The sequence below is a fragment of the Dipodomys spectabilis genome, unplaced genomic scaffold (genome assembly GCF_019054845.1).
Source record: "Dipodomys spectabilis isolate Male_0828 unplaced genomic scaffold, ASM1905484v1 ptg000256l, whole genome shotgun sequence".
NCBI lineage: Eukaryota > Metazoa > Chordata > Mammalia > Rodentia > Heteromyidae > Dipodomys > Dipodomys spectabilis.
In genome coordinates, this window is record NW_024870933.1 from 177,298 (window position 1) to 192,085 (window position 14,788).

The window sequence follows — 14,788 nt, forward strand, 5'->3', positions numbered from 1 at the left end:
TCTACTGAGGGGCATCTGGTTTGATTCCATATTTTAGCTATGGTAAATAATGCTGCAATAAACATAGTTGTGCTGGTAGCTTTAGTATGGTCTTGTTTGTGATCATTTGGGTAAATGCCCAAAAATGGGATTGCTGGGTCATAGCCCCTGTTTTCACTGGATTTGATGTTGTTATAATTTGTGGAGGGGAAGGGAAAAAACAACTGTTTAAATAGGGATACAGGTGGACTCATTGCAGCAATGAGATGTACAAGATGTTATGTTGAAAATGAACTTTACAACTTTGGCATGGAGGTGGGGGGGAAGAGGGGAGGAGATGGAAAGGGATGGGAAGGGGAAACAAAGGAGGAGGCAACAATGCTTGATAAGAAATGCACTCATTACCTTGCCCATGTAATTGTAACCCCTCTGTACGGTATTTTCACAATAATAAAAATAAAAATAAAAAATAAACAGACAAGGGCCTCATTTCTTAGCTCATATACTTAGAGCTAAAAAAACCCTCCTCTCAAAATTAATACTCAAAGAAACAACCACCCCACTTAATAAGTGGCTAAAGAATTAAAAAGAGATTTCTCTGGAGAGGAAATAAGAAAGACCAATAGACACATGAAGAAATGTTCAACATCTCTGGCCATAAATGAAATGCAAAGCAAAACAACATTGAGATTCCAACTCACTCCAGTTAGAATGGCCATTATCAAGAAAACAAATAGTAACAGATGCTCACAGGGATGTGGCCAAAAGAGAATGCTACTACACTGTTGGTGGGAGTGTAAACTTATCCAACAACTCTGAAAAGCAATATGGAGGCTCCTTAAAAGACTAAACATAGAGCTTCCTCATGATCCAACAATCCCATTTCTGGACGTTTACCCAAATGACGACAAACAAGGACACAATAAAGCTACCAGAACAACTATGTTCATTGCACCATTATTTACCATAGCTAAGATATGGAATCAACCCCGATAGCCCTCAGTGGATGAAAGGATCATGAAAATGTGATATATATACATAATGGAATTCTATGCTTCCATCCGAAAGAATATCAACTCATTCATAAAGAAATGGAAAGATTTGGAAAGAATCACATTAAGTGAAGTAAGCCAGACCCAAAGAGACATAGGTGCCTTGGTTTCCCTCATTTGTAATAATTAGTATAATTCTAGGATAGTCGTAGAAGAGGACCACAATAGCTCAATAACTACTATGGCCATATAAAATGACGCTACTAAAAATGATCTCCAAGATACGGAAACAAGAATTTTTTGTTGTTTCATTTGTCTATTTTTGCAGTTATTTCATCTTTCTTTCTTTTTCTTCTCTGATTTATTCTCTGTGGTCACTGTTTCTGATTTCAGTACCCTTTGCCTTGCATATTTGTTTATCGATTTGGGGAAGGGAAAGGGAATCACAGAAACAGTGGGACAAAAGGTGAACCAGTGCAACAGCGGCATTTACTAGACTGATGGAAACGAACTTTACAGCTGGGTGGGGAAGCGGGTGGGTGGAGAGGGAAAACAAGAGAAAATGAAGAATGGGTAACACTGACAAGATATGTACTCACTACCTTATGTAACTGTAACCCCTCTGTACATCACCTTTACAATAAAATAAAATAAAAAACATTATGCTGTCTTCTAATCCACCCATTTTCCTTAACTTTCCTCTGACTGTCTAGTTTTCTAACCACCTTTCTAACCACCAGCCCTCACAGAGAATAATGAGTGTATGTGTAGAGCTGAAGAGTTGAACTTCCACTCTGTGCTTGAAGCTTATTTTGATTTAAATATGTGAGCTATTTTGGTGTGTTCCAATAACTCTTCCTTTATCCCTGAAGCTGTGTATGTATATGTGTGTGTGTACACACACAAACACACTGGTTTATTATCCAACTTGCAATTTATGTGTAAACTAATCAATAAAATATAGTTAATAATAATGGCGAACTTACAGGGTTATTATAGAAGATATAAAGTTCTTAACACATGTTCACACAATATCTGCCACATAATAAGCAACTAATCAATGATAATTGATTCGATTCCTATTTGATGTCATTAAGAAAAAGAATAATTACTAATACATGCCAATAAGAATGCTACTTTTTAGGAAATAATAAAGGATATATTAACAAGTATTGATGAGGATGTGGAAAAGACAATCTTCACTCACTGCTTCTGGGAAACATATGGAATATATGGTAGGAAAATACATTAAATGTTCTTCAAAACATTGAAAAGAGCTACCATGTGATGCATATGTAGCTATATGCCCATAAGTAGTAGGAATATATGTTACCACAACATCTAGTTCATGGATGTTAAGAGCAACATCACTCATAGTGTATAAATGGTGAAAATAATTTAAAGATTGATAGCCAAGGAATATATAAACAAAATGTTATATATCAATTCATTGGAATCTCATAATTATTTTATAGATTACTAATCTATAAAAAGAATTACAACACAAATGAACCTTAACACCATGTTAGGGGAAATAATGCAGGCACAAAACATATCTGATAACTATATATTATATGGTTCTATTTACATGAAATATCTAGCAGTGACAAATCAATAAAGAAGTTCCATTAGTTTTTACCTGTGAGTAAAGTAAGTAAAGAAATAGGTAGGTGGCTACAAAGAGTATGTAATTTCCTTGGAGAGTAATAAAAATATGAAGTTGATCATAATGACAGTTTCATTAACTCTTTGAATGTACTTAAAACCTACATTATACTTTCTTATTTTTTAGTTTTTTAAATAAGAAAACAATTGTTGGGGCTGGGAAGGTGGCTCAGTGGTAGAGTGCTTGCCTTGCATGCATGAGGCCCTGGGTTCAATTCCTCAACACCACATAAGCAAAAAGAAAGAAGCTGAAAGTGGCACTTTGGCTCAAGTGGTAGAGTGCTAGCCTTGAGCTGAAGAGCTGAGGAACAATGCTCAGGTCCAGAATTCAGTCCCCATGACCGGACCTCCCCCCCAAAAAAAAAGAAAGAAAAGAAAACAATTGTTGAGTTCTACAATTGACTTCTTCATACTTTTAGTGAGGAAGGAAGGGATGTTAGGGAAAAAACAAAGGAGGAAGCAACAATGCTAGATTAAAAAATGTACTCATTACCTTACTCATGTAACTGCAACCCCTCTCTACAGTATTCTTACAATAAAAATGTATTAAAATTTATTATCTTTAAATAATGGTACAAAGGAGTTGCCATTTAACAAAGCAATTTCTGAATATAATATATTTTAATAAATTTCACCCCTTTCGTCATTCTTGCCTATTCTTTTTTTACCCTTACCTTCTCTCATTTTCCTAATTTTGTAGGAAGTACATTGGATTTTTTTTTATTGCATTCTTTCTTTCTTCTTCTCATTTGGACACTCTTTTCCCCTTGATCATACCCCGCCCCTTTCTAGTACTATTTCTTGGTGTTTTATTTGGCTGAACTTTGACTTTGCATTTCTAAGGAATTACGGTAATTGAGCTTCCTTCTGAATCTACTGTATTTCAGTTCATACATTTGTATATACTTACATACCAATCTATTTACTTATGAGTTCATAAGCTAAATATAGCTTCCACATATAAAGGAAAATATGCATCCTTTGTTTCTCTGGGTAGTAAATTACATTTCAAGTTGGTAAATACTATGGCATAATGAATGATATCTCAATGAAAATGTTATCAAAATGGTGAAAAAGGAAGAGGTGAGTATATAGAAATTGCTTGATAACCTATAGAGCCTCGCCAGGCACCAGTGGCTTGTGCTTGTAATCCTAGGTACTCAGGAGGCTGACATCTGAGGATCATGATTCAAAGCTAGTCCATGCAGGAAAAGCCATAAAGCTCTATCTCCAATTAACAACCAGGAAACAGGAAGTGGCACTGTGACTCAAGTGGTAGAGTGCTTGCCTTGAGCTGAAGAGCGCATGGGCAGTGTCCAAGCTCAGAGTTCAAACCCCATGATAAAAAAAATCATATATATATATAGATATAGATATAGATATATAGATATATACACACACATATACGTGTATATACAGCCTTAAATACTAGCTGAATCATTTTAATTTTTATTATATAAATGCAATATTATCTCACAAGGCTAAAAGTTGTTTCTGAGCATCCTTTTTTGTGTGCTTATCTGCTGTGATGCTTGCACTGAGGGCCTGGACACTGTCCCTGAGCACTCTACCACTTTGAGCCCCAGCACCGCTTCTGTTTTGTTTTTTGTTTTTGATTGTTTTGTTCTTTTTTTTAATCGTTAATTGGAGATAAATGCCTCAATGCCTCACAGACTTTCCTGCCTGGGCTGGCTTCAATCCATTATTTTCAGATCTCAGCCTCTTAGGTAGCTAGGATTACAGGCATGAGCCAGTAGTGCCCAGCTATTTCTGAGCATCTTTTTGCATAGGAAATGGGCTGAACTATTGACTATTGTTTCTGGCCAACCCTTCTTAATTCTACTCTAAGTGATATAGTGATCTACTAAAATATCTGCTTTTTTTTTTTTTTTGGTCACTCATGGGGCTTGAACTCTGGGCATGGGCCCTGTCCCTCAGCTCTTCAGCTCAAGGCTAGCGCTCCACTTGAGCCACAGCACCACTTCTGGTTTTCTGGTGGTTAATTCGAGTTGAGTCTCATAGACTTTCCTGCTTGGCTGGTTTTGAACCTCAATCCTCAGATCTCAGCCTCCTGATTAGCTAGGATTATAGGCATAAGCTACCGGAGCCCAGCTAACATTTATTTTTAACCATGAAAAATATACTTCTTATAAAGATGAGAATTTAATTTGTTAAGAAGGGGAAAACATGGCTTGACTTATCAGCTCACAGAATAGGTCTCATGTGATCTATGTACAAAACACTATGTTAAAAACGAACTGAAACAAAGGAAGAGGCAACAATGCTCAATAGGAAATGTATTCATCTACTCATTACCTTGCTCATGTAACTGTAACCCTTCTGTACAGCATTTTTACAATTAAAAATGTTTAAAAAATAGAATAGGTCTCATTTGACACCCATGTTTGACCAAGTGGGTTTTCAGGTTATTTATGACATTACTTTTACATTTAAATCAGTATGTTTTCAGAAAAATTATTCTATTGATATCTAATCCATCCCAGCAATTCCTAGCATTTGTCTAGGGAATATAAACTTAGAATCATGGAGGTACATATCTCAAGTAGAAAGTGAAACATCAGAAAGTAGAAAAAGAACATTTTTGAATGGGGAAGTGGTTACTACAGGCTTTAGACTTAAAGTTGAATGATAGGTGAAAATAATAAGCCTTTTGTCCCCATTAATCCTGGATCTTCTCAACATTTTCTGATGGCATCTACATAATAATCATTTTAGGTCTAGCTCAGTATTTTTCAGAGAAAATTGTATTTTAAATGAAAAGTTGCTAATGTTTTCTGAAGAAGAAAACATTGTCTGACAAAGAGGTAATGCCATCACTTTCATCCTGAATTTCAAAAGGTAAGTCAAATGTGAAGTGAAAGGAAGTATTTTTCCAACTTAGGTAAATTACTACATTAGTCTGCTCTTTGCTAGTACTTTTCTGAATTTTAAAGTTTTTATTATTTCAATTAAGTATTGTATTAACAAGAGTAGTTAAAGTTAGGTCATTCTTACATATAGAAGTTAAAACTGTGAAGTCATTTGTCTTTATAAATACAACTAATTATTTATGATCAATGAAGTTGAAAATGAAAGATTATAACTGTCTCATTTTTATTTATTTGCTTATCTCTATCTTTATTCTCAAAAAATACTCAGAAAAGCATTATAATAATCACCTATTTAAAAGTACTGGTTATTTCAGGTTGCATTGTGTTATTCAATAGGATTAATAATCTAAAGGTATTTTGCTTGATTTTTACTTTCCTTAACTATATGATACTTACTTTTTTCAATATATTTTGTTTTTTTCTACTTCCTGTGTTTACTAAGTTGATCTCTAGTAATTTTTGTCTGATGTATTTCTTTGATTTTAGTTGTTTTCTTCAGATTATATTCCTCCTTTTAGAATTCTTTGTAATACTGATTTAGTGATCATGAATTCCTTTACTTTCGTTTGTCATGGAAGATTTTAGTTTCACTATCTAATGTAAATTATATCTTTGCTGGGTAGATCAGTTTGTTTTGGTAATTGTTGATCTTCAGTGTTTGATTATACCATTCCAGGAAGAAAAATACAGGAGATCATGAAAATGGTAGGAAACATGACACATCTCTCTATAATAACCCTAAGTATTAATGGACTCATTTCTCCAATCAAAAGGAGAAAAATAGCAGATTGAATCAAAAACAAGATCCATCCAATGTTTGCATTCTGTTAAGGGTTATTTTTGAATTGATTAAAGCTTCCACTAATTATGATCTATGTTTTTTAATATATTACCTATATGTCACATTTATTTAATAAATAAAATATATTCATCTCTGCTCTTAGATAAGAGACTTCAGATACAGACATTTGCACAAAAACATGCCTTTAACTATAAAGAACCATCAAGAACGTCATAAAAGCCACGTAACTAACTTATAATAGAAAATAGCCCTAAAGAAGAATAAGAAGAATAAAAAGGTAGAGGAGGAGGAGGAGGAGGAGCAGCAGCAGCAGCAGCAGCAGCAGCAGCAGCAGCAGCAGAACAATCCCAAGTAAAGGGTCTTTCTTTACTCTACCACCCTGCAAAATAAATAAATAAACTTTACTATCATCATTGACTTAGTACTGAGTCCCAATGAGGTAACATATTACCTGCTTTCCAGCTTCTAGAAGGTGATTTTGTTCTCCCAATGGAGGGAAGTAATAAATTAAAAGTTAGGAAACCTAAGTGTAGTTTCTGGCAGTCTAAGATTTGGAATGAATAGGGTATGTTATTAATCAGAAGTGTGATTTTATTTTCACCTGCTCCCATTAAAGCCCACTTAAACTGGCCCACTTAAGAACAGACTTAAACTGAGAAACATTTCAGAATTGAACTGGTTTTCCAGGACCAGAGTGGTTTCCAACAGTACACACTCACAAAACATCTGCAAATCTTATACTCAGACTGATTCTTTGTGAGGCAGAAGCAAGGAAGGAAACAGATGACAGTTTCTTTTTGGTATTCACATAAATCTGAGAGTAGAGGTATGCAAAGTCTAAATGTGAGTCCAACTGGCTGTGAAAGGAAATTAACTCAAAAGAAAGGAAAGAGGAGAGACTACAGATTGAGACAGAGGGTCAAGATGCAGGTAAAAGACAATCTAATAAAAGCAAGGAGGAGGAGATTTGAGAATTGTATGGCAAAATTTTTTTCAACACAAAGAAACGTAATGGGAACTAAGATGACACAGTAAAAACAGGGAATCACCATAGCTCTATCTAATCAAATGGAGATTTCCAAATACTAATATGCACTTTCACCTCAAGAGAACAAGGACAATATAAACAGAGAATCACAAGAATGAAGATGAACTTAACACTCGCAAGGATGGAAAAGTGCCTTTTTCCCACTCCCATCCGTGGCCTGTAGCACAGCTAAGCTCTGATAGCATCCCTGAGGCCACACTGTGATCCTGACCAGTTGCAGACAGCCGTACACCTGAGGATCCAGAGTTTCGGATCAGGAATATGAGATTGCAACATCAAGACACACAAAACTTTCACCACAATGCTGCTGGTCAATTCAAAATCAATGCCAGGAACTATGTGTAGCCAGCTGGGGACCCTCCCACAGGAAATAAGCACTGGTGATAACTCAGAGGGCTCAGGCTGGAACCGCAGCCCAATGCCCGGTTTCTCCCGCCTGAGAAGGAATGCCATACTCAAAGAGGAGGAAGAGGCCAGAGCCCATTCTCCCACCCCTTCTGCTTCCTGCGAGACACAAACCCAAACCCGAGCCAAAAAACTACAACAACCAGCAACCACTAGGCTTAATATTGGTTTGACACTAGAACCCTATATTACCCACCCCTTCCACTTCCTGCAGAAGACCATTGGAAAACAACCCTTAGGTCGACTCAGAAAATTAAACTTACCAGCAATCATGGGGCCCAATGTTGCCGGACAGTGGTACCTGCATTCCCTGAAGCTGGGGCTGCCAGCAGAACAAACCTGACCTGCTAAAGTTTGACTGGGACAATCCCCCTCTCCCATATTGCCATGTGGGGACCTGCTCCCTCCAAGGCTCACACCTGTCCTGGAGACTGGAACACAGCTTGCCATCCCGTAGGAAGTAGATGCCAATCCAGGACTCAGGTGGGGATGATCTCCCCGTACCACCTGGCCGAAACCTACCCCCTCCCAGGGTCACATCTGGTCCAGACACTGGAATGCAACTCTCCACTCCATGAGAAATAGATGTCAATTCAGGACTCGGGTGGAGAAAAGTTCCCTATACCACACGGTAACAATCTGCCTCTTCCTGGGCTCCAAGGCATTTGGGATGCTGGAACACTACTTCCTGCCCCTCTGGAAGTAGAAGCCAGTCCCGGAATCAGGCCAGGACGACCTCCCCTCTATGACTAGCGGGAATCCTACTCCAGACACAGATCCAGGCCAGGAGAGTAGACTGCTGCGCACCACATAACAGAAGCCCACCACTGCACCTAAACCCAGGCCAGGACATCATGCTGTCCCACTCACCACAGAACCCAAACAACCGTGTAGGATTCATTACACTGTTTGCACCACTTGAGTTGAAAGCTACAAAATGCAAAGTTCCAAAGCAACCCATCCAGTGAATCACACCCCACCACCACTGAAATCAATACACAATCTGAATGACCCTAGCAATTCCTGAACCCAAACTCATAAATCACAACCAAAGATTACAAAATTCATAAACAATCAAGACAATGTGCCAAATTCAAAGGCCAACAAAAATCCAGGGAAGGACCTTAATGAGAATGAAGAAAGAAGAGATGGAGGAAAAAGGACTTTTAAAGCAATGATGAGAGAAATAGCCAATGAAATAAAAGGGGATATCAAAAAAAAAAAATAGAAGAATACAAGGAGGAAATGACCAAGAATATATAGATCGCCAAAAAGATATGGAGAGAAAGATAGAAATACTACATCCCAAATTGAAAGATAACATTAACACCTGGAGAACTGGCATCAACAAGCTTGGAAGCATAAAACTCTCTATTTATCTATTGCAAAAGACAGTTGAAAGCATAGGTAATAGAATAAGTACAATAGAAAATAGGGTATCAGGAGTTGGGGATAAAACAGAGGAAACAGAACCAAAAAAAATCAAAGACTTGGAAAAATCACTCAGAATATCCAAAGGGAAAATTAAAAATTGACAGATTAAGCCAAAATATCAAATCTATACATAGTCAGGACAGACAAGAGAGAAGAATTCAAAACTAAAATAATTGAAAATGTATGCAACAAAATAATAACAGAAAACTACCCCAGTCTCAAGAGAGAATTTCACCCACTAGACAGAGGCATACAGATCTCCTAGTAGACAAAATGAAAGAAAACATACTTCCAGACACATTGTAGTGAAAATTCTAAACTTAAAAATCAAGGAATGACTTTTAAATTCATTAAAATTAAAAAGGACCTATATTATAATGGAAAGAAGATCAGAATTACTGCAGACCTCTCCAGAAATTCTAAATGCAAAGAGAGCATGGAATGGTATAATTCCTGCCCTAAAGGTCAACAAATGCCAACAAGAACTGGTGTGCCCAGTGAAGGTGTCATTCACAATGGATAGTGAATCTAAAACCTTCCATGATAAACAAAAATTAAACGAATTAATGAACAGCAAACCTCAGTATTGGCAAAAAAAAGAAAAAGAAAAAAATAGACCCAAAGAACATTAGAACAAATTAGAAGACCCCAAAATAAAACTATGTCCTTACAGTTATCTGATACTTGATTCAGGAACCAAATACAAACCATGGAAAAAATACAGCCCCTTCAATAGTTGATGTTGGGAAAACTTGGCATCCATATGAAGAAAAAGTAGATTCCTGTTTGTCACCATGCACCAGCCATCAATTCAAAGTGCATCAAAGACCTCAACATCAGACCCCAAAATTTGAAATTACTGCAAGACAGTAGGAGAAACACCAGAACGTATAGGTACAGATAGAAAGTTCCTGAAATGAGTCCCAGGGGAACAACAGATAAGGCAGAGACTTGGCACATGGCAATACATCCAAATAAAATGTTTCTGCACAGTTAAGGACATAGTTACTAAACTAGAAAGACAGTCAATTAGGAGAAGATCTTTACCAGCAATACATCAGACCAAGTCCTAATATCCAATGTATGCAAGGAGTTCAAGGAACCAACTCCTCCCAAATCTAATAAACCAATCACTACTAAATGGGCAAGGGAGCTAAAGAGAGATTTCTAAGAAGAAGAGAAAAGAATGGCAAAGAAACACATGAGGAAATGCTCATCATCCTTGATCATAAAGTTAATACAAATCAAAACAACTCTGAGATCCCATCTCACTCCATTTAGATTAACAAACATTGTGAATTCAAGTAACAACAAATATTGGCAGGCATATGGGGGAAAAGCAACCCTACTGTACTTTGGTGGAAACGTAAATTGATGCAACCACTCTGAACAGCAGTCTGGAGGTTCATCAAAAAGCTAAACACAGATCTTCCCTATGAACAACTCTTGGGAATCTACCCTGAACATGAGGAGCCAGGATATGATAAAGACGCCTGAACATCTATGTTCATTGCCACACTATTCACAATGCTAAGATATGGAAACAACCCAGATGCTGAGAAATAGTTGAGTGGATCCAAAAGAAGATCATCCCTAAACACAATGGAATTTTACATAGCTATTAAAAAGAATAAAAATATGTCATTTGCAGTGAAATGGATGGAACTAGAACAAATCTTGTTAAACCCAGAGTGGCAAACAGCACATACACTGTCTGATATGTGGAATTTAGATTTAAAATACACTGAGATATGATAAATTATACAGGATTCTAGATACACAGAGTGAGACCAAATAGCAATATTCTTAGGAGAGCAACACAAAGGCATAATGCCTACATGCTTTTTTATGTTTATATGAGATAATATATGTATATAGCACAAAAAACTCAAGATGTAAAAACTAATTTTTGATGATTCTGTCTTCTTTACTTTATGCATGGTATATTTGCATGTGTATCTTCAGGATGGTGGGAAAGGGTACAGAATTCAAGGGAAAAGGGTGAAAAAATGGAGCGGTGGAGCTCACTGGACACTGGTGAAAGTGAAATAAACAACTTGTGGGTGGAAATAGAAGAGAGGAACTGGGAGAGAGTGAGGGAAAGAAAAACACTGAGTCAAAGGAAATGTACTCATTACCTGATTTATGTCATTGCAATCCCTCTGTATGTCACCTTTATAATAACAATAAATAATAATTTTCCCCAAGTTGTTTTTTCTAGTGTAAAACCAGTTAATACCACTTTGCAAAAGGCATACAAAAATACAGTATAAAACAAAACAAAACAACTCCAGTATAATACACAACAGCAGTTTATAAAACACCAACTATTCAGGTGAGACATCAGTAACCTGTTCCAATCCCACCTTCCCAAGACAGTTCTAGAAGTCAGTAGGTTCTTGAAAATCCTGCTTCTGTAGTTACAGAGACTATTTCAGAAATGTCCACAGAAGTTCTTTGAGGCTAGGAAGCAACCTCCGAAACAGATCATCATATACAATAGGTAAGAAAGATGCAGCTGGTTTTTTCAAAGCCACAAATAGTGCTGACCACTCCTACTCTGCCCCTACTTCCCAGCCCAGAGCCAGCAGGTACCTACTGCCTGGGCAGAGTTCTAGGAGGCTAGGAGCTCCTGAGGCCGGCAACATGGCACCTGCTGGGTTGGGTGGATTCCCAGATTGGAGCTGAGAGTCCTGCTGAGGCAAGCAGAGCTTCTGGAGGTGCCCTTACAACCACCAGGAAATGAGTCCACATTCTGGACCAGGAGGTGAGTTCCAACAGTGCTGTCTAGCACCTCAGTAAGGTCCAGGTTCTGGGAAAGAGATGTGACACCATAATACCTTTTAAAAAAAACAAGTTTTCTGTATAGATTAAAGTAATCATATTATTTCTACACTAACATTACAAGGGTTTGAAGCTGGGGGAGGAGACAGGGGAAAGAAATGTAACCTTTAAAACATTCATTTAATTTCTGAGGAGTTACTGTAAATCTTGGGTAGAATAAATCAATTTTTCTTACCTCAAAATACAGTGCAGATATAATACATATTTAAAACTTAACAAACAAGCTACATATTTGAAAAGTAAACTGAATAAATCAGTGTCAGTTACAAGAACCAACAATGCTGAATGTATAGTATAATAAGAGCTGTGGATACATATAGAAGCATAGTTAAATGAACTCAGAATCTTGATGAAATATGAGGACATTCTCTTGGATTCTTGTGTGCTCTATTTTTCTTCTAACTCATGTGTTCAAAATGTATGTATTCCAGTTAGTGTAGGGAGATATGAACCTGATAGGAACATTTTATAAAAATAAAAATTTTAGAAACATATATTAAACTCCTAAGTATTATTAATAGTCAAGCAATAGCTAGCTTAGTTAAAATTATATGCAACTATCAGAAATGAATTAACCACACTCCAATTGCTGAGGTAAAACAAATAAATAAACAAACAAACAAAAAACCACCAGGAACAAAACTTACGTGATTTTAGAAGAAATACAATTGATACTTAGAACAGCAGTTTTCTCCTAAAGGATCAAGTTCTGTTAAGTAGAGAGCCTTCTGATTCTATGTTATATATTAACAGCAAATCTACCAGGTCAGATAGGAAACACCACTAATGATTGGTTAATTGTACCTTGTGTGGTGAATATGTTTCTCAGAAGGAAGGAGATTAAAACAAAGATGAGAGGAAGAATGGAGAAAATCCAAACATCTAGTTCTCACACATGCAGGTCAGCATAAACTGACATTGGAAAAACTCATTATGAACAACCTAAGACATTCAATACTCAACCTTTTCCATCTTCTGAAAAAGACATTTAAAAAGTTTAAGGTCTGAAAGTATCTTGTGTGTATGGTTTTATTAAAATGGATAAAAAAAATATGTGGTTTAAAAATGTAAGGAACAACGTTCTTGAGATGTAGACATAAACTTCATTGAAAACTTGGGCTTCTCAAGAATTTTGTTTTATTGTTTCAGCTGACCATGTTAGTGGCTGGGAAGATAAATCTTGCCCAATCTCACTTTCAGAAGTGATTACAATCCCAGCTGATCCACTAAAAACTAAGACAGCTTGAACCAAATGCATCCACTGAACTCTGCCAACAGAAATCATGATTAGAAATATATATATATATATATATATATATATATATATATATATAATTATTAGTATTATATACTGAGCTAGCCAGCCTGGTTTCTATTCAAACTCTACCATTTACTAATTGTATATGCTTATGAAATTATTGGATTTCTTGTACCTTGTTTTATCATCTATATTATATTAATATAAATACATGTAAATGTATTATATATTTGTGTCTATATGTGTGTGAAAACTACTAAAAAATCCCTCCTATCATATCACATTAGTTGCCTCTATATATATTCAACATGTTGATCTCAAATTTACCACTTTCAAATGTCCACATTGATGCTACTCATTTGTCTAATAAGTTTCTTCAAAACTTTTAGTTCCCATCTTCCAAAAAGTTACTTGAAGCAGTAAGAAGGATTAAGACTGGGACAAAGAAAGAACAGACTTAGTAAGTTAAAGAGTGAGTAGTAGTAGTACATGAAACACATTCTGTTTTCATCCCCACTTACAATGTCTGGTAGAGAAAGAACTACTACAGTTCTCATTTGTCATGGGAGAATACTGAGGCCCAGAAATCCAGTACTTTACAAATCTCATGAGTACGGGGTAGAGCTAGAACAGAAACCAAGCTGGCAATCTCAACATCCTAAGCCCTATATTAGACACTTTAACAAGTAGGAATATCCTTTCTCAGAATGAGAGAATATTTTTCACAGTGAACTGATTATATAGAAGACAGAGGGGTGCGGTGCTAATTTTCCAGCATTCCTTATTTTCTACTTTTATGAGAAGAATGCAGGAAATGACAGCACCATTATCTCAGTAACAGTGAACAGTTATATGGGTGGACAGGCTATAGAGATGTGAGACTTTTGATTCGATGCTCAAACAAAAGATTATATTTTTCTTTGGAAGAGAAAAATAAAAGAAATTCTGCTATATCTTTTCATGATTGATATACGTGGAAATATTTTGCAGTTTGTGCTACAATTTACCTACTTTCCAAAAATTGATCTTTAATTAAATTCTTATGGGACGATGATGTCTTTGGTTTTTATGTGAATGATTGCCTATTTCCTCTGAGTGAACAACAATTATTTTCTGTTATTGTTTAAAGGGATAATCGTGCACAATAGAAATGGCAGGAGTGGAAAAACCTCATGATATTTTGCTAATTAGTACAGGCAAATATATGGATACAAAAATAAAAATGAGAGAAAAAAACCTGAGGTAACAGTATTTCTCACTCTTTCCAAACACACAATACTTCAAGAGCACACAGTTAGTAAGAAAATGGACTTGTTGACAGCTGGAAATATTTGTGAATGTCATCCCTGTATTGTTTCCACTGCTTAGATGGTTTTTTTTTTTATTTTAACACTTGAATGTCAACAAGTTTGAGTCAGTGTAAATAGGTTACCTTCACTCAGTCAGTGACAGCAAAATCTCAAAGTAGAT